Below are 19922 nucleotides of genomic sequence, written 5' to 3' on the forward strand. Positions count from 1 at the left end.
ATTCTAATGATTGGTCTATTTGTGAGCCGAAGCCACATGTTACAGATGAAATTGGAATTTTTCCCACGGCACACCAGACAATATCTCACGGCACACTAGTGTGCCGCGGCACAGTGGTTGAAAAACGCTGCACTAGAGGATATTGGGCCCTCAGGCCACCCTCATGAAGTCTGTTTCTGATTGTTTGGTCAGAGAAATTCACACCAGTGGCCTGCTGGATGTCATTTTGTAGGGCTCTGGCAGTGCTCCTCCTGTTCCTCCTTGCACAAAGGAGCAGATACCGGTCCCGCTGATGGGTTAAGGACCTTCTACAGTCCTGTCCAGCCCTCCTAGACTAACTGCCTGTCCACTGACCCTAGCCAAATGCAAAACTACTGAAAAACAGATGAGTAAGGAAAAAAAATGCCAGTGGCCTCCACCTGTAAAACCATTCCTGTTTTGGGGGTTGTCTCATTGTTCCCATCTAGTGCACCTGTTAATTTCATTAACACCAAAGCAGCTGAAACTGATGAACAACCCCCTCTGCTACTTACCTGACCAGATCCATATCCCAGGAGTTTTACTGACTTGATGCTAGACTCTGATTAAAAAGTGTTCATTTATTTGTTTTTAGTAGTATATATAACATACAATGTATCCGTGGTAAAAGATAATACAATATACTTCATTAAATACCCATCAAAGCCAAACCCCCCAACCCCATCCAGAATTTCATTCATTTGATGTATATGATTTTGTATCCATTTATTTATTTAAAATATTTATTTAATCTATCTTTAATCCCACCTCAAAAAAGTTCATAAAATACCAATCAAATTTCCTTGTTCAAACATTTTATTGACAATGTAACAGAGACAGAGTCATTACCAGCATAAAATAGGCACTGTACTGATAACAAAACATAGGAAATCAAAAATCACAGCGTCAATGTCCTTATGGTGAGGAGGAAAGGGAGGATCACAAAAACAATGTTACGTTTCTGGTGATTACTAGTGAATGGGAGTTGTTAGATTTCGTGGATTTGGTCAGTTAGGATAATGGCTCATTGAACATTGTGAAAGGTTGGAGAAATTTAGGGGGAAATCGAAGGGGGGCGGGAATGGAAAGAAAAAAAAAAGGGGGGGGGGAGAAGAGAGGGCAACAGTGATGACTCCATGAGCGGTAGGTAGGAACATGGCGACACCTATGCACCGTATGAGGTGGAACATGGGCAGTGTCCAAGGTGTACTACAAACAAATCAGGGGAGAAGAAGAGATTCGTCAAAGTTAGGTGGGAGAAAACACTCTACCCAGGGGCTCCAAACGTTGAAGAATTTAGGGATCATGTCGAGAATTGTGGCTTCCACTTTTGCATGTATCATAGCTTGCGTGACTCTGGTCCTAACCGCTGTAATATTTAATGAGGGGGATTTCCAGGATTTCGCAATGACCTGTTTGGCTGCTGTGATGACTTGCAGAAGGAGTTTGAATTGCGAGTTAGAGATGCCAGGAGGGCGTTGATTGAGTAGTGCGGTTATCGGGTTGGGTTGTAGCTTGGTAGTGCTAAGTGTGGATAACATGTTGAAGATTTCAACCCAGAAGGTTTGAGCTACTGGGCAGTTCCACCATATATGATAGTGTGTTCCTAGGTCAGTACAGCCTCTAAAGCAGTTGGGCGAGTAGTTAGGGGTGTATTTAGCGATTCTCGCTGGGACTAAATATCATCTTGCTAAGACTTTATAATTGGTTTCTAGAGCTACAATGTTTTGCGAAGATGATTTTGTATTAGTCCAGATATGGTCCCAATCAGATAAGTCTAATTGCCTGCCTAGGTCAGTTTCCCATTTACGGGTGTAAGGGGGGGACATGGTGACCGAAGTTATGAGGAAGGAATATAGGCATGAAATGAGGCCACGTCTGTGGGGGTCCTTGCAGCATGCCCGTTCAAAGAGAGACATGGTGCTAGGATGGCTTGTTATTGTGTAGGGGGCGTAAAAGTGCTGTAGCTGTAGGTATCTAAAAATTTCGGAGGCTGGAAGACTATACATTTCCTGTAGCGAGGCAAAGGATTTACATTTATTTCTCTGTAGGAAATGGTGTGTATGGTGTATGGCAGGTTAGCACAGGTCCATGCTTGGAATGAAAGAGGTGTCTGTTTCGAAGATAGGAGAGCAGGGGGTTATGTGGCGATTGTTGGAGATACCTGGTTTTCAATTTGTCCCATAAAGATAAGAAGTGGGAGGTAATGGGGTTAGTTATTGGGCGGCGGTCTACTGGCCTTAACCAGAGTAGGTTAGCAGTAGACAGGGGATCACACTCTATCGACTCAAGGACCACCCACTGAGGAATTTCGGAGGTCGCATGGTATTTTGGCAACTGTGCTAAGTGCGCTGCTTGGTAATATTTGCCAATATCAGGGAGGCCTAGACCTCCACTGAGCTTGGAGCAACATAAGGTGGAGCGGGGTATACGAGGACGGGTATTGCCCCAAACGTAGGAGGAAATGCGGCGCTGCAGCGTACGGAGGTAATGAGAGGGTACTGGGACTGGGAGGACTCTGAACAGGTATAACATTTTTGGGTGGATTGACAGCTTTATAACTGCAATTCTACCCATCCATGCGAGTGGCAAGGAGGACCACCTGGTCAAAAGAGCAGAGAGGTGATTTAGCATCAAAATGTAGTTAGCTGCATAAAGATCTGACAGATTAGGGGTCAATTTGATTACTAAAAAAGGGATATGGTGGTGTGACCAGGGGAATGGTAGGATCTGTTTCAGATGGGCCAGCTCATTAGAGGGAAGGGAGATGTTGAGTGCCATTGATTTGTTGGGATTAACTATAAGACCAGAGAGCAAGCCGAACGTCTCGAGAAGCCGGAGTAGGGAGGGAGAGGAAGTCAAGGGTGATGTGAGAAAAAGTAAAACGTCATCTGCAAAGAGACATAACTTGTGATGAGTGCCACCTAGTTCCAATCCCCGCACATCCGGGTTAGCTCTAATTAATAGGGCTAAAGGTTCTATGGCCAGGGCAAAGAGCAAAGGGGACAGAGGACAGCCCTGTCTCGTGCCTCGAGAGATTGGAAACCGAGCTGACCTGTGTCCTAGATATCTAATTCTGGCCGAAGGCTCTCGATATAGCGAGAAGATCCAGGTTAAAAAGTGCAGGCCAAAACCCCAGCGGTGTAAAATATAGTAGAGGTATGGCCATGAGACTGTCAGGAATGGACTGGCCAGCAATGGTGGGACTCACCTGCCTTTTGATCTGCAGTACCAGGGCTGGCCAGCGGGTGCTCCCAGCAATCAGAGACTCAACCTTTCAGCCAGCTAACACCTGGAACTGATGATACTGGGGTATTTAAGGGATGGCCAGACCCACAGACTCTGCCTTGGTGTTGTGTTTGTCCTGGGCCCTGTATCTGTCCTGCATCCTGTTTCTGTCCCTCTGCCTGACCCTCTGTACTACGCTGCTTGTTACCTGTTTTGATCCCTGGCTTGTGACCCTGACCATCCCTCTGCCTGACCCCCTGTACTACGCTGCTTGCTACCTGCTGAACCTGGCCTGTGACCCCGACCATTCTCTGCTTGCTCCCCCTGTACCTACCTGCCCAATTGATATTGACCCGGCCTGCCTGACGACGCTTGCTTGTATGTACTGTTATCTGTGGGTGATTGGTTGGGTTTGTTTGCACTGTATTATGTTTAGTATTGCACTGCGTTTATGTTTGTATGGTTAGTGTTAATAAATTGTATTGTTTATCACATATCTGAAGTCTGCGTTTCCCTGCATCAGTCACACACCTCTGGTCATACCTGGGAGCCCTGACAGAGACTGTGTCAAATGCCTTCCGGATGTCCAAGGGCAAGAAACAGGCGGGAATGTTGCGAGATTTGGCTATATTTGCCAAGAGAGATGCATGTCTAACGTTATCTCCGGCCTGTCGAGTTGGAATAAAGCCCACTTGGTCATTATGAATCAGGGACCCTATACACGGATTAAGGCGCTTGGAGAGGATTTTTGCTAACAGTTTGATATCAATATTGAGGAGAGAGATTGGCCTATAGTTGGACCACTGTGTGTCATCCGAGTTTGGTTTTGGGATCATCGAGATGTTCGCTTGTACCGTTTCATGGTGGACAGTATGGCCAGATAGTAAAGCGTTAAAAGCATTAGTACATTAGTAAGGATAGGTGCAAGAAGATGAGCTAATTTTTTGTAATAAGTGGCTGAGAAACCGTCTGGTCCTGGGCGCTTGCGAGGTTTTAGACATTTAATAGCATTTAGGGTTTTGGCTGGGGTGATGGATTGCTCTAGCTTGGCTAATTGGTGCTCTGACAGTTTCGGGAAGGAGATGGGGGCCAAGAGGGTATCAGCTTGCAAGGGTCAAAGGGTGTGGAGGAAGAGTAAAGCTGTGACAGATGTGTATGGAATGTTCGTAGGATGCGTTCCGGATTACTAGTGAGGTTGCCAGATGTGGTGCGTATTCGTATAGGTTTAGTAATCTGGTCCAGCCTACGAAGCGAGAGGGCTAAGAAGGTACTGGGCTTATTCGCCTTGGTATAATATTTGTGCCTGGATCTACGAAGTGCGAGTTCCGCCTGGTCTGTGAGAAAGAGGTCTAGAGCTAAGCGGGATCGTTCTAGGGCTTCACGGTTGGCAGGTGTGGGGGTCGCCCGGAAGATTTGATGGGAATGATTGTAGGTTTGCTTCAGAGAAAGACGCTGTTGTCTTTTTGCTTTATTTAAAAAGGACGCTTTACTAATGCAAAATCCGCGTATCACCGGTTTATGCGCTTCCCAGAGTAGGAGTGGGGAAATGTCAGGTGTGTGGTTAAGAGATAAGTAATCTTTGAGGGCGGTTTCAATTTCCAATCAGTGTACTGGATTTGCAAGTAAATTGTTGTTGATGATCCATGAGGACTCAGTAGGAGATGGGGCTAGAGAAGCCATGGATGTAAATACAGAGCAATGGTCTGACCAGGGAATTGGGAGTATTTCAGAGGTCAAGAGCCGGGAAGAGGAGCTGGCCGTAATAAGATTTTGATCTATCCTAGAGAAGGTCTTGTGGAGGTGGGAGTAGAAAGTATATTGGCGCTTGGCCGGGTTAAGTTCCCTCCAGGTATCAATCATGGAATAACGTTGTAATATGTCTTGTAGGGTTAGCTTAGAGCAGGCATGTCCAAAGTCCGGCCTGCGGGCCATTTACGGCCCAGGGGTCGGTTTAATACGGCCCTCCAACAGCCCTCCCTGCTCTGTGTAATGTGGCCCTCCCTTCTATGGCAGACAGTCTTCTGCTTGAGAGCAGAGGGCAGTGCGCATGCCTGACTGCGGCGCGTTCTCCCTGGTCTGTGTAAATGCGGTTGCCGCATGGCCCTCCCTTCTGTAGCAGACAGTCTTCTGCTTGAGAGCAGTGCGCATGCGTGACTGCGCTGGGAGCGACAGAGGGCGGTGATGTCAGGGCCGGGCTTCCAGCGTGAAGTGTGTTTCTCTTCCCCTCCAGGCTGCCGAGCAGAGACTTCAGCTCCAGCTACCTTTTTCACCCTTCACATTAGTGCAGGTAAGTTTTTTTTTAATTTATTTTCAATACATTGTGAAAACTCAGCTGTCAGTTGATCTTAATGTTATGAAATGAAAAGTATGTTGTTTGCAATTAACTTGGCATAAAATAATATATTTGCATTTAATTGTAATGGTTCAAAGAATGTTCGGAAAAATGTTCGGCCCTCCACCATGTTCACTTCATCCAATCTGGCCCTCTTTGAAAAAAGTTTGGACACCCCTGGCTTAGAGGTAGGGAGAGGGCAAGGTTGGGGGGACTTGTCAAGAAAAGGATATAAGGTACTGTTAGAGTCTCCGCAGACCAGTAGGGTACCTCGCTTGTGGTGATCTATAACCAAGAGTATGTGAGAAAGAAATGGTAGGGGACCTTGATTCGGGGCATAATATGTAGCAATGGTGACGTCTATGTCTAGGAGTTGCCCTATCAACAGGAGATAGCGGCCCTCTGGATCTTTGACTTCAGTGAATAGAGTGAAAGGTGTTGTGCGATGGAAGGCTATCAGCACCCCTCTGCGTTTTGTGGCGGCGGAGGCCGTATAGAGCTGAGGGTAACGGGGGCCAAAAAACTTAGGGGTGGAGTTGGGGGTGTAGTGTGTTTCCTGTAGGCAGACGACGTGAGCTTTAAGTGGAGCAAAAAAGCGGAAAGCCTTGTTGTGTTTCTGTGGTATGTTAAGACCCTGCACATTCAGGGTGAGGATGTTTAGCGAGCCCATGGGGAGAGTGTGTAGTATTTGAAAACATATGACATTGCCAGCTGGGAGGGAGCCCGAGAAGTACTATATGACACGGTTAGTTTACGTGGGGGGTTGCACGAAGTCATGGAGTCATATAGAGGGGAGGAGGGGTGTACAATCAAGGTCCTCAAGGGGTGTACAATCTAAGGTCCCTAACTCACATTCATACATACACTATGGACAATTTAGACAGGATCTAATTAACCTACCTGCATGTCTTTTGGAGTGTGGGAGGAAACTGGAGTATCCGGAGGAAACCCACGCAGGCACAGGGAAAACATGCAAACTCCGGGCAGGTGGTGCCGTGGCTGGGATTTAAACCAACGACCCCAGTACTGCCAGGCGGAAGTGCTAACCACTAAGCCACTGTGCCGCCCGTATATAGAAGTGAAACTCAAAAAATGAGAATCTGGTGCAAAAGTTCATTTATTTCAGTGCAGCAACTTAAAAGGTGAAACTAATATATGAGACTCATTCCTTGCAAAGCAAGATAGTTCAAGCCGTGATTTGTCATCATTGTGATGATTATGGCTTACAGCTCATGAAAACCCCAAATCCACAATCTCAGAAAATGAGAATATTGTGAAAAGGTGGAATAATCTCGGCTCAAAGTGTCCCACTCTAATCAGCTCATTCAGCCATAACACCTGCAAAGGGTTCCTGAGCCTTTAAATGGTCTCTCAGTCTGGTTCAGTAGGAATCACAATCATGGGAAAGACTGCTGACCTGACACCATCACTGACACCCTCCATAAGGAGGGAAAGCCTCAAAAGGTAATTGCAGAAGAAGTTGGAAATTTTTTTTTTTAGAAAACAAATTCTTGCAACCAGCAACAAAAATACATTTTTTTACAAAAGTATAAAAGAAATATTTACTAAATAAATAAATACAATATACCATTCATCTGACTTTAAACTAAACAAGGATCAACTAAGACTTGCAATGTTCCATCACATTAATAGAAAGGAGAATGACAAACAAAATCCCAATTCCACTGTGAAAAGGAAACCATACTTTACATATGACCTGCCCTTTATGGCTTCCACCAAAGAAAAACATTCACCATTTTGTTTTTTTAAGAATAAAGAGATAAACAATTTAAAAAAATGGAAAGCCTTATGGCCCTCCCTTTAGGGGGTACTGCTTCATCCAAACCATATATCCCCATCCAGGCTTTGGCCCATATGGGAATCTACTGTCATGTGGATTGGTACCCGAGAGCAAGTTGTTACCAAAGCCTATTTGACCTCAAAATATAGGAATGATGCCATTGCAGCTCATATCTCTCATCCCCAGGCTCAGGGCCTGCTTGAGAGCACAGACATGGTCTATAAGAAAACACTAGCAAGGCCTAATTGGCCACTATTGTAAGCCGTGTACCGGGGTGGGGGGGGGCTCCCCAGGATACAGTGAAGTCACAAACAAGGAAAGTAACCCCAACACCAGCTTTTGTCACAACAGAATTTTACTTAGATGTGGCAAATAAACACAACCCCAAATGCTGGGAACATACAACATATTTACATACACCCAGCCCAAAGGCTGAGACCCTCGTGTTGCACAGCACGGCGCCTCCTGATGGATGAAGGTAGAAGGTGCAGTAATTTACCTACTGGGGGGCACAACTAAGCTGCCACACCTTACCTGTTATTACCCTACAGAGCAGGAATCAGTGTATGGGGGTACGGTATGGGCTAGCCTGCGGTGCAGCACAACAGCTTACAATCTTACACAGATCTACAGTATTCCCCCTCCCATAACTGGTCCTGTAGCACGAGCCTGAGTATTCCTTCTGAGCAAAACGCGAGTCTGGCTTGAGTTTGTAGGATTTTATCAGCTCTCCAATGTGAAATGTCACTTTAAGTTGTGGAGTCCTTCCAATAATCAGTAACAACACTTGTGGCCTGACACAAACAGAGACCCTAACTAACTATAGGCCTGGACTCAGTCTTATAGGCGCCAACACTGAAATGAAGTGCGTGCACGATCTTACCAACCCGAGTCTACTTTGCATCCGCTGGTGACTCTGAACAGAACACTGTCTCTCCACTGAGCATGCAATATTATCAGCAATGTATGTTGCTTTGCTCCTCTGTCTTCATCAGCTTCCTGGCAGAAAATCTTCCCCTCTTTGAACAGGATTAGCGTCTTGAACACCATCAGCTTCACTCAATGGGATTTCTGATTATGGAGGGCAGTCCCCACAGCTCGATGGCAATGGATTATCCAATCTCTCAGCCTTCTTCTCTCTCTCTCCAGTATGGCTTCCCTTTTCTCTTCCTGTTCACTCTCCTTTTGAAAACCCCACCCCTTATTGAATATAGAAATAGCTATGCAGTCTGAAGCTGTTGGAAACAGTAACATCTTGTTGCCAAACTGCATAACGTTAGTCAGGACGTTGTCTAATTTACTTTAATCAGTGTTCAAACAATGAAAGCTGTTTCCCCATCTCACATGCCACCCCACTAGAGGTTGTCGTCCTCGGCAACCCTCCCCATACAAACTCATTCTGGGCATAACGCTGTGGGAGCACACCAGCATTGGGCCTTGCTGACCTTCGTAGAGTGACAGGCTCAGAAGCACTGGGGACGTCAGGCACATTTAATGGGAGAGGGGCTGCTGACCGCTCAACACTTTCCCTTGGTGGCAAACTTGCTAAGGTTGGAGCCTCTGTGCGTACCGGGGCAGGGAAAACCCACCATTCCTCCCCCTCCTCTAAGGGGATTTCCCCTGTACTCTGAGCAGGAGGAGCCATTCCCTCCACGCACACTGGTTCTTCAAAATTACTACGCCTCAACATGTTACGATGCAAGTTTCGTGAGGGCCCCCCAGTCCCTTTTGGCTCTACCTCATAGACCGGGATGGCAGGGTCTACCCTCCTCTTCACCATGTATGGGACCGCCTCCCACCGCCTATCCAACTTTCCAGACGGCCGCTTGGCTTTGACTATCACTCGATCACCCGGGGCATACCCTTCCTTCTGCACTGGTCTTGGATTGGGGTGTACTACTTGTCTAAGGCACTCCCCCACAACCTTGTGGATCGCTCTCAGCGTGCGGCGGTGCTCTTGCACCCATGCGGTAGTATGTCTTGGTGGTGGCTCCATCAGATTGGGCATGTGGAGATCTTCAATCTCCCTTCTGGCTCTCCCAAACATGAGCATATGTGGGGAGTATCCGGTGGTACTGTGTACCCTGTTATTATAAGCCCATATCAGTTCAGGTAGGTATTCGGGCCACTGAGCCTTTTGGCGGTCCTCCAGAGTCCACAGCATCTGGAACAAGGTGAGGCTGAACCGCTCGCATGCCCAGTTTCCCTGGGGGTGATACGGGGTGGTGCGGGAACATTCGATCCCATACAGTTGGTACAACTCATTCATTAGAGTACCCTGAAAACATGCCCCCTGGTCCGAATGTATTCTCTGTGGACATCCAAACACCTGTAGAAAGTGTTTGCAGACCACTCCTCGATGGCTTGAATTGAAGACCTTCTAATAGCTTCCCAAACTCAGCCACAAGAGAAGCTGAGAGACCTTTAATGGTCATGGCAGGAGCGGAGGTGGCTACATTTGGGTCAGATGTGGCTCGCCCAGAGCTTTCTGGATTTGGTCTTGGTCTGCCTAATTGGATTAACTGGACTTCAATTGAATCAGCCAGTTGGAGACTTCCCCCTTGCAGCACATCAGGAATCCCTTTATTCCATTCTGTCAGGACACAGGTGTGACGAGTGTATGGATTTTTCTTCACATTTAAGGATGAATACTTGTTGGCCAGGGACCAACGCTACTGGTGTCTGTCACACCTGTTCTTCAGACCATGTGCCCCCAGGTACACTATACCAATCACCACACAGTTCCAGTTACCCATTTTTTCTTGGGACCACTTATCAGCTGCTGTGGGATCCATGGTTATCTTCTTCTCTCATTAAATGACTTACTGGCACATACAGCAGAGGAATCCTGGACCAGCCCCCACATGTAGTGCCTTACCCTCAGGAGCCAATGGTTGATTTTGGTGCTCTGCTCTTGTCTAGCCCTATGTGAGGCCTCAATCCCACTAACACCACCAGTTTATCTTTCTGTGAACCTTAACAAGCACACAAGAATTAGACTTACAACTCTATGAAAGAATAATAGAATGTATTGAAAAGTTTAAGTCAACCAGCATACACATAATAATGAGCACACAATTGGATTCACAGGGTCCCTTGCAGAGATTTTAAATTCCAGCATATACTGTGATCCCCAACGGCATAAACTGTAGCTCTCTATATGAGATGATTTGCCCCAAGTGACCACAAAAGTAATAACAGAGATCAGGCTATGCCACTTGAGAGCTCTCAGACAAGGGGACTAGGGTTAGTCCTGAGGAGAAGAATTTAAAGTTAAACACAAGTCTGCCTTCAGGATAAAGTGGTCTCACTATAGTCCTTAAAGTGAACCTTCTACCCGCTAGGTTGGGGCCCTTGAAGACATTGGGAGAAGGACATGTCAACTTCTTGCAAGTGGACACTATGAAAGGCTCAGCCTAACTGAAGGTCTGTGACCCACTCACCACTCTCGCTGTCTAGAATCCTCCTGTATCGGTTGGCTGAAGTGTTGGAGGGGCCCTCCTTTATTTGTTGACTCTTACTTGTGGCAGGAAAGATGACAACACTCTGGCAGTTCCCCTTTGTGATTCTTTAAGTGGGTCTGAATAGCAGCAGCCTGGTTCACAGACTGGAGATCCAGAAAGGGTACCGGAACAGGTGATGGCTCAACAAAGCCTAGCTTACTCGAGCTTGCTGGGTCAGGGTACATCAGTGGTCAGCATACTGCAGATCAGCGGCTCTTACCACTCCCAGTGAGACACACCAGTCTTTTTTCAATCACTGGTTGGTGTTCTCCACATCTGCCTTACTCTTTCATGGGCTTTTCTATTCTTAAAACTTCTCCTGATCCCAGGCATCACTGGATACTGTAGTCAATGGCAATGGTTCTAATCCCCCTCCAAACTACATCTCCCAGAATGCCGCAGCCCAAAGACAATCACAAGCTAAAAAGCACACCTCCTGCTGCTCATCTCGTGGATGAAAGGGAGTCCTGCAGTGCCAGTAACATTACTTTCTATTACATCCCCATACATTTAACACATCACAGATTTGTGAGATTTACCAGTGAAACAATTCTGCCTGAGCCATGTGTAATTTCTCTCTCCTCTCTCCTCATCCCCTTAATAAAATGATGTACCCTATGCAGGCACTTGTTTAAACACCACACAGAGGTACGTTGTTTCATCAAGACCCTTGTTCCAGCGTCTGTGCCCAGGGCTGCCATCCCTTCTTCCTACCCCTTGTAACGGCCCTGTCTGTTGTCGCTTGCTATGGGGGCACTTGTGTGGGCCTGCTCCCAAGCTAGCTCTGTGTGTCAATAGACATCAATGGCCTGTGATTGACAGCAGTGGGAGCCAATGGTAAGTATAAGGAGGGGGCTGGGGGGCTGCATACAGAAAGTTTTTTAACTTAATGCATAGAATGCCTTAAAGTAAGAAACCTTCTCCCTTTAGAACCACTTTCACCATACAATGATCTGCTGGAAGCTCTGTCTGTAACACCACGGGTCCCTATGAAGTGTCTCTGCCAGGTTTTATGGATGGAATGTAGCAGAGATACGGAGTCACATGTCTGTCATGCTCCATCACATGTACCGTAGGTGTCCCCTTCTGTCAGGTTTTAATTCTTTCCAAGTCCTAGTTGGGGAATTTTCCTTTATTTTCTGCCTTTGTGAGAATGATGATTGGGAAATAAAGAGAAAGGTAATCACTCCTACAGGGACATGGACAGCAATGAAAACCCATTTTTTCATACAGTATAGACCAGGGTTTCTCAACCAGGGTTCCATGGAACCACAAGGTTCCTTCAAAGGCTGAGCAATGAACAATTGTTGCCTATCAGATAAGTTCCCACTGACACCACTGATCTTTAGCTACCTGTAAGGGGGGAATTCTTCCCAATGACCTCAGGTGTAAGGAGCATTCTTCCCACTGACCATCACACTAATGTATCATGAGTTGTAGATATAGTCATTTTTAGCCGGGGTTCCCTGAGACCAGAAAGTTACTTCAAGAGTTCTTCTATGTTGAAAAGGTTGAGAAAGGCTGGTGTAGACAATCGTGAAATGTTTTAGTGCTTTGCCCCGGTTGGGGAGTTTTCTGAATATTGTGTTCCGATAAGCATTGCTAATGAAATAGGGAGTAAAGGTAAATTGGTGAGAACATTTTGAAACAGCTAGAAAGACTACAGAAAGGATCTACCAATCCTGTACAACGGAGTGCTAAGGGGTTCAATAATTCTGTACCAATACAGATCCTAATCAGCATGTCCCTCCAACTCATTAAACACCATAGCTCATTCTACTGACCGATTTTTGTTGTGAATTTTCCCTAGAAGAGTGGGTCTTGTGTCCAAACACCCAACAAATCAAATCATATATGACTCATTCACCCCTATTGGACATCCCCACCCTGGGATGTAAAATATTTTACTAGAAAAAATATATATATTTCTAGGGAAATACATCTTATAATTGAATAATTGTAATTCTGAACTACTGAAGGTGTACTGAGTAAGAAATATAAGAATAAACCAACTTTGTTAGATCAGCTACACTGCTGGATATAGATTTCATATTTTCAGATTGATGTTACTATTACCGTTCTTTGTTCTGTAGTGTAAATCGGTCTCAGTCGATGTTTCTATTCTTCCGTTCTTTGTTCTGTAGTGTAAATCGGTCTCAGTCCATGTTTCTATTCTTCCCTTCTTTGTTCTGTAGTGTAAATCGGTCTCAGTCGATGTTTCTATTCTTCCCTTCTTTGTTCTGTAGTGTAAATCGGTCTCAGTCGATGTTTCTATTCTTCCCTTCTTTGTTCTGTAGTGTAAATCGGTCTCAGTCGATGTGTATAAAGTTCTGGTGATTGTGTCTCCTCCTGGGCAGATCTGCCGGTGACTGAGAGGATCTGCCGTGTGCCATGAGATGTTCTCCTCTCTTCTGGGTCTGTTACCTGCTCATCCTCATCCTTCACATCACATCCTATGGAGAAGTATTGACCTGGAGATCAGCACCTCGTTGTAGACTTAACATGCAAAAGCCATTGTTTGAGTATGAATATTACCAGAAGGGAGACGTGATTATCGGAGGACTGATTTCTGCTCACTTTGGTAATGACTTTAGGAGAAATTTAAATGAAGGCATTGTTTCTGATTCATTGATATGCTTCTCTTATTGTTACCTGTAAGTCTCTTTTCATCATCTTTGCTCTGTCTGTATGTCTCAACAAAGAGAAAAAATAATGCTTTGTCTTCATTTTCACTGTAATATTTTATGAAAATGTACAAATGTTTCTAATGATGTTTTATACATTTTCTGATTACTTGATTCCAGTCTGTGTTTCAGTCAAAAATAAATGTAATAACTATGACTTGCATAATACTTTGTCTTCAGGCCGTGCTGGGATTTCTGATAGATAGTCATGTCATGTGCCTATTGATGGCTCCTGCAGAATGAAAATCTTGATGTCTCTCTTTCTGCCAGGAGGGAGGGAGGTGTGCTGTCATTTAATAGCTTATTAGTATAGTCTCCTACTATTCAGGGATGGTCACAGTCAACAGTACAAAAAATGGCCGCTGCCCCAGTCTATAACTGGCCTTCACAGCAAGGAGCACATGGAAGGGTGACGCATGTCAAACAACAAAACAGAACAATTCCCGGCTCTAACTTGCCAGTCAGCCTGCAAACAAACTAAATTAACCTGTCTAGCAGTATGCATTAGAAACAGGGGTTTAGTTAGCATACGTTTGCAAAAACATGCGTAAGCTACAGAGCCACGTCCTGGAGCCCCAGTATTCTGTAGTTCCTAACGCTCCAATTTTAAGAGCCCCCATAGTAGAGGCACATGTATTTAATGGATAGACCAAGGGCAGGTGGACTGGGGTGCCATGGTGAGGCTCTGTAGTTTACTGTTTGTACTGTTGAATTGTTGGTGAGGGGATGCACTGGACACCTTGGCTGCCATTGTGCTACATGCTGGGTGTCCAGTGCGCTCCTGTACCTTTAAGGTGGGGTGGGCTCCTTCAGTGGCCTTGGTCTATAAATTGAATACATGTGCCTCTACTATGGGGGCTCTTAAAATTTTAGAGTTAGGAACTACAGAATACTGGGGTGCTGTGACGAGGCTCTGTAGCTTACTCATGTATTTGCAAATGTGTGATAACAACCCGTTTCTAACACATACTGCTAGACAGGTTAATTCGGTTTGTTTGCAGGCTGGCTGGTAACTTAGAGCCGGGAATTTGTCCTTTTTGTTGTTTGACATGGTCACAGTCAAGCCTATTCACAACACAGCAGTAAGTCAGCCTGGTGAAAACTTAGGGGTATACGTATAAAGCAATGAATATGACATTCAACAAATATTCACTGCAGGTGATTCTCCCTGCTAAATTTGCTTTAAATGACAGTGATTGATTCACCAGCAGTGAAAGATTGGCAAAGTCACATTTACTGCTTTATAAGTATGGCTTCTTGTTCCTCATGCTCACTATTTGCTTTCACTATGGATGAGCAAATCTAGGTTCAGACTGGTCAGCCCCCTGTTCAGCTGGAGCCAAGCATCATACACAGACGTGGTATTTCTATGGCTTCTATATGGCCGCTTCTCTCTGTTAATGGTCACTAAGGAAGCAGTGGGTGCTGGCTCCTGCCACCTTCCTAGGAACCGTTGGCCCTGTCCTCATCAACATGGTGACAAGATACTTTGCCAGGGGGTGGTATGGTTCTGGCCCACTCTCTTTTGTATGGTTCAGGAGGGCTCCCACCACCTTTCCTGGCCATCCAGGCTGCATGCTTTGATTAAGGGTCTGAAATGGATTTTTAGGGGTAACCCTAAGCATTTTTTTAGGTGTGAGGTCCCCCTTAAAATCCACACCAGACTCAAACACTGTGTAGGGTGCGCTACAAAGGGAAAAAAAAGTTTAAATTGCAGGTTGATGACATTTCTATACTGACTTCTTTTTTTTAAGACATTTCCAAAGGTCTCCAAAATACATAGCATGCCTTTGCGTTTTGTACTTTTTTGTTTTCTAAGAAGCTGAAAATGAAATGTAATTTGCCAGCAATTCTAAAGGATAAGTTCAACTTTTAGTAAAAAATATTAAATGCACATTTTTTGTGGTAAAAAAATGTGAATTTATTATTGTTGTCTGCAGGGGCTTAGAAAGCATTACACCATGGTGGTGCAGGTCTCATGCAGATTTGTCAGTATTATTTGCTTGCCCGTACAGGGTGTATGGGATGTACAGGGTGTACGGGATGTACGGGGTGTACGAGATGTACAGGGTGTATGGGGATGTACGGGATGTATGGGGATGTCCGGGTTGTACACTATGTATGAGATGTATGGGGATGTACGGGGTGTACACAGTGTACAGGGTGTATGGGGATGTACGGGGACGTAGGGATGTATGGGGATGTATGTGGTGTATGGAGATGTACGGGGATGTAGGGGTGTACGGGGATGTATGGATACATGGGAATTTATGGGGTGTATGGAGGTGTATGGGATGTATGGGCTGTATGGGGTATACAGGAAGGATGGAATGTATGGGGGTGTATGGGATGTACGGGGTGTACAGGTATGTACGAAGTTTATGGGATGTATGAGGTGAATGGGATGTACAGGATGTAAATGGTGTATGGGATGTACGGGGATGTATGGGGATAAACAGGGATGTATGGGATGTACGGGGTGTACGGGGATGTATGAGATGTATGAGGTGTACCGGATGTACGGGATGTACAGGATGTATGGGATGTACGGGGTGTATGGGGATGTACGAGGTATACGAGATGTATGGGGTATACGGGGTTGTATGGGATGTACGGGGTGTATGGGGGAGTAAGGGATGTATGGGGTGTACAGGGATGTACGAGGTGTATGGGATTTACAGGATGTATGGGAATGTATGGGGTGTACGGGGATAAATGGGGATGTATGAGGTGTACGAGATGTAGGGGGTGTATGGGCTGTACAGGGTGTATGGGATGTACAGGATGTACAGGATGTATGGGATGTACGGGGATATATGGGGATGTACGAGATGTACGAGATGTACGGGGATATATGGGGATGTACGAGATGTACAAGATGTATGGGATGTATGGGGTGTATGGGCTGTACAGGGCTGTACAGGGTGTATGGGATGTACGAGGTGTATGGGATGTACAGGATGTACGGGGATAAACAGGGATGTATGGGGATGTACGGGGTGTGCGGGATGTATGGGGATGTACTGGATGTACAGGGTGTACGGGGGTGTATGGGATGTACGGGGTGTACGAGATGTACGGGATGTTTGAGATGTATGGGGTGTATGGGATGTACGGGATGTATGGGATGTACGGGGTATATGGGGTGTATGGGATTATGGGATGTACGGGATGTATGGGATGTACGGGGTATATGGGATGTACAGGATGTATGGGATGTACGGGGTGTATGGGATTATGGGATGTACGGGTGTATGGGATGTACGGGATGTATGGGGTGTATGGGATTATGGGATGTACGGGGTGTATGAGGTACAAGCAGATATACTGACAGGAAGAATGAATGAACTACCATGGAGCTGTGAGTTCATCGAGGACTACGAGCCGACAGCCAATAAGGCTTTTAGGACTTGTAGTCCCTCCTTCACAGAGGACTGTAAATGAGTAATGCGGCCAGGTGGGCAGGGCCCCGCATGGGCATGGTTTTTTTTTAAATTTGACAGCTAGGGAGGGGGGAGAGGATCCCCTGGTGGCTGTCACAGCGGGGATTGGGGGGTGCGGGGGCCAGTCTGATCATTACATGTTACATGTTACCCCCTGAATATGGCTGTAACATGTTACAAAAGGTGAATGTATCCTTTAACATTGTAAATGTGTCACTTCACAGGACGGATTAGGACCCCCCCCCCTCCCCGCATGGTATCTTATGGAATTGGGCATTTTTAAAGGTTCAGCTTTTAAAAAAAGTACTGCTGCTGCACTAATGGAAATCTTTTTTTTGGGGAATTGGTCCCCCTCCCCCATGCTATTTGTATATCCCCTTGCCTATTAGTCGAGAACATTGTCACTTTACATTTCACAGATTTGGCTCCCATTGATTTCAGTCTGGTTTTGGGTCCATAGTTGGGTTTGTGGGGTTCTGTGCATGGTGATGATGGGATTTACTATTCTTTATGCCCTCCATTTTCACGGAACGTCTTGTGTACTTCATGATATGTATACCTATTTATCCACCATATATATATATATATATAATGCATCAATCCAGCAATGTGACTACAGTAATCAAATATGTCAAATATAATATGCAATATTCTGTAGACAAAATGATAATAAATGATGGATTCTCAATGTGTTTCATGACCCAAAGGCCACAGAGGAAGTCTATAAGTATGCAAACATATTATTATAATAACAACCATCTAACCATTTTTATATTTTGATATAACATGGGCAGCAAAGTAGCTTAGTGGTGGGCAGCACAGCGACTTAGGGGTGGGCAGTACAGCGGCTTAGTGGTAGGCAGCACAGTAGCTTAGTGGTGGGCAGCACAGTAGCTTAGTGGTGGGCAGCACAGCGACTTAGTGGTGGGCAGCACAGTGGATTAGCGATGGACAGCACAGTGGCTTAGTGGTGGGCAACACAGCGGTTTAGTGATGGGCAGCACAGTGGATTAGCGGGGGGCAGCACAGTGGCTTAGCGATGGACAGCACAGTGGCTTAGCGATGGACAGCACAGTGGCTTAGCGATGGACAGCACAGTGGCTTAGCGATGGACAGCACAGTGGCTTAGCGATGGGAAGCACAGTGGCTTAGCGGTGGGCAGCACAGTGGCTTAGTGGTGGGCAGCACAGCGGCTTAGTGATGGGCAGCACAGTGGCTTAGCGATGGACAGTACAGGGGCTCAGTGGTGGGAAGCACAGCGGGTTAGTGGTGGGCAGCACAGTGACTTAGCGATGGACAGCACAGTGGCTTAGCGATGGACAGCACAGTGGCTTAGCGATGGACAGCACAGTGGCTTAGCGATGGACAGCACAGTGGCTTAGCGATGGACAGCACAGTGGCTTAGCGGTGGACAGCACAGTGGCTTAGTGGTGGGAAGCACAATGACTTAGTGGTGGGCAGCACAGTGGCTTAGTGGTGGGAAGCACAGTGGCTTCATGGTGGAAAACACAGCGGCTTAGTGGGGGGCAGTACAGTGGTTTAATGGTGGACATCATAGTGGCTTAATGGTGGGCAGTACTGCGGCTTAGTGGTAGGCAGCACAGCGGCTTAGTGGTGGACATCATAGTGGCTTAGTGGTGGGCAGCACAGCAGTTTAGTGGTGGGCAGCACAGTGGCTTAGTGATGGGCAGCACAGTGGCTTAGTGATGGGCAGCACAGTGGCTTAGTGATGGGCAGCACAGTGGCTTAGTGATGGGCAGCACAGTGGCTTAGTGATGGGCAGCACAGTGGCTTAGTGATGGGCAGCACAGTGGCTTAGTGATGGGCAGCACAGTGGCTTAGTGATGGGCAGCACAGTGGCTTAGCGATGGACAGCACAGTGGCTTAGCCGTGGATAGCACAGTGGCTTAGTGGTGGGAAACACAGTGGCTTGGTGGGCAGCACAGTGGCTTAGTGGTGGACATCATAGTGGCTTAGTGGTGGGAAGCACAGTGGCTTAGTGGTGGGCAGCACAATGACTTAGTGATGGGCAGCACAGCAGCTTAGTGGTGGGGCAGCGCAGTGGCTTAGTGATGGGCAGCACAGCAGCTTAGTGATGGGCAGCACAGCAGCTTAGTGGTGGGCAGCACAGCAGTTTAATGGTGGGCAGCACAGTGGCTTAGTGGTGGGAAACATAGTGGCTTAGTGGTGGGCAGCACAGTGGCTTCATGGTGGAAAACAGAGTGGCTTAGTGGTTGGAAGCACAGTGGCTTCGTGGTGGAAAACACAGCGGCTTAGTGGTGGGCAGTACAGTGGCTTAGTGGTTGGAAACACAGTGGATTAGTGTTTGGAAGCACAGTGGCTTTGTGGTGGAAAACACAGCGGCTTAGTGGTGGGCAGTATAGTGGCTTAGTGGTTGACATCACAGTGGCTTAGTGGTTGGAAACACAGTGGCTAAGTGGTTAAAAGCACAGTGGATTAGTGGTTGGAAGCACAGTGGCTTTGTGGTGGAAAACACAGCGGCTTAGTGGTGGGCAGTACAGTGGCTTCGTGGTTGGAAGCACTGAGTGAGAATTACAGTCTCAGGAGAAATACAGGCTGCTCTGGAAAAAGACAGTGTAGTTGTTCCAAGAAGCACAATATGATGACAGCAGCCGTCTCCTGAGGTCACCTGGGGGGGGGGGGGTCTTTCTATCCTGAACAATTCTTCTGGCAGTTATGGCAGCAATCGTGGTCTGCCTGACCTTGGCTTGGCTTCAAGAGGAGAGAAAGAATCCTGGAAGCTGTGTAAGCAGATGATGAGGTAGTGAGCCTCTTACTGACTGACTGGTCCTCATAGTGTCCACTGCAGAAGTACATCAGTATGAAACATAAACCTGCACTACTCTACAATACCTGGTTATGTAGAACAAACACATGAGGTGCGGTCTGAAA

Source organism: Staurois parvus, unplaced genomic scaffold (genome assembly GCF_062004578.1).
Source record: "Staurois parvus isolate SC_StPar_1 unplaced genomic scaffold, SC_StPar_1.0 ptg001895l, whole genome shotgun sequence".
In the NCBI taxonomy this organism is placed as follows: domain Eukaryota; kingdom Metazoa; phylum Chordata; class Amphibia; order Anura; family Ranidae; genus Staurois; species Staurois parvus.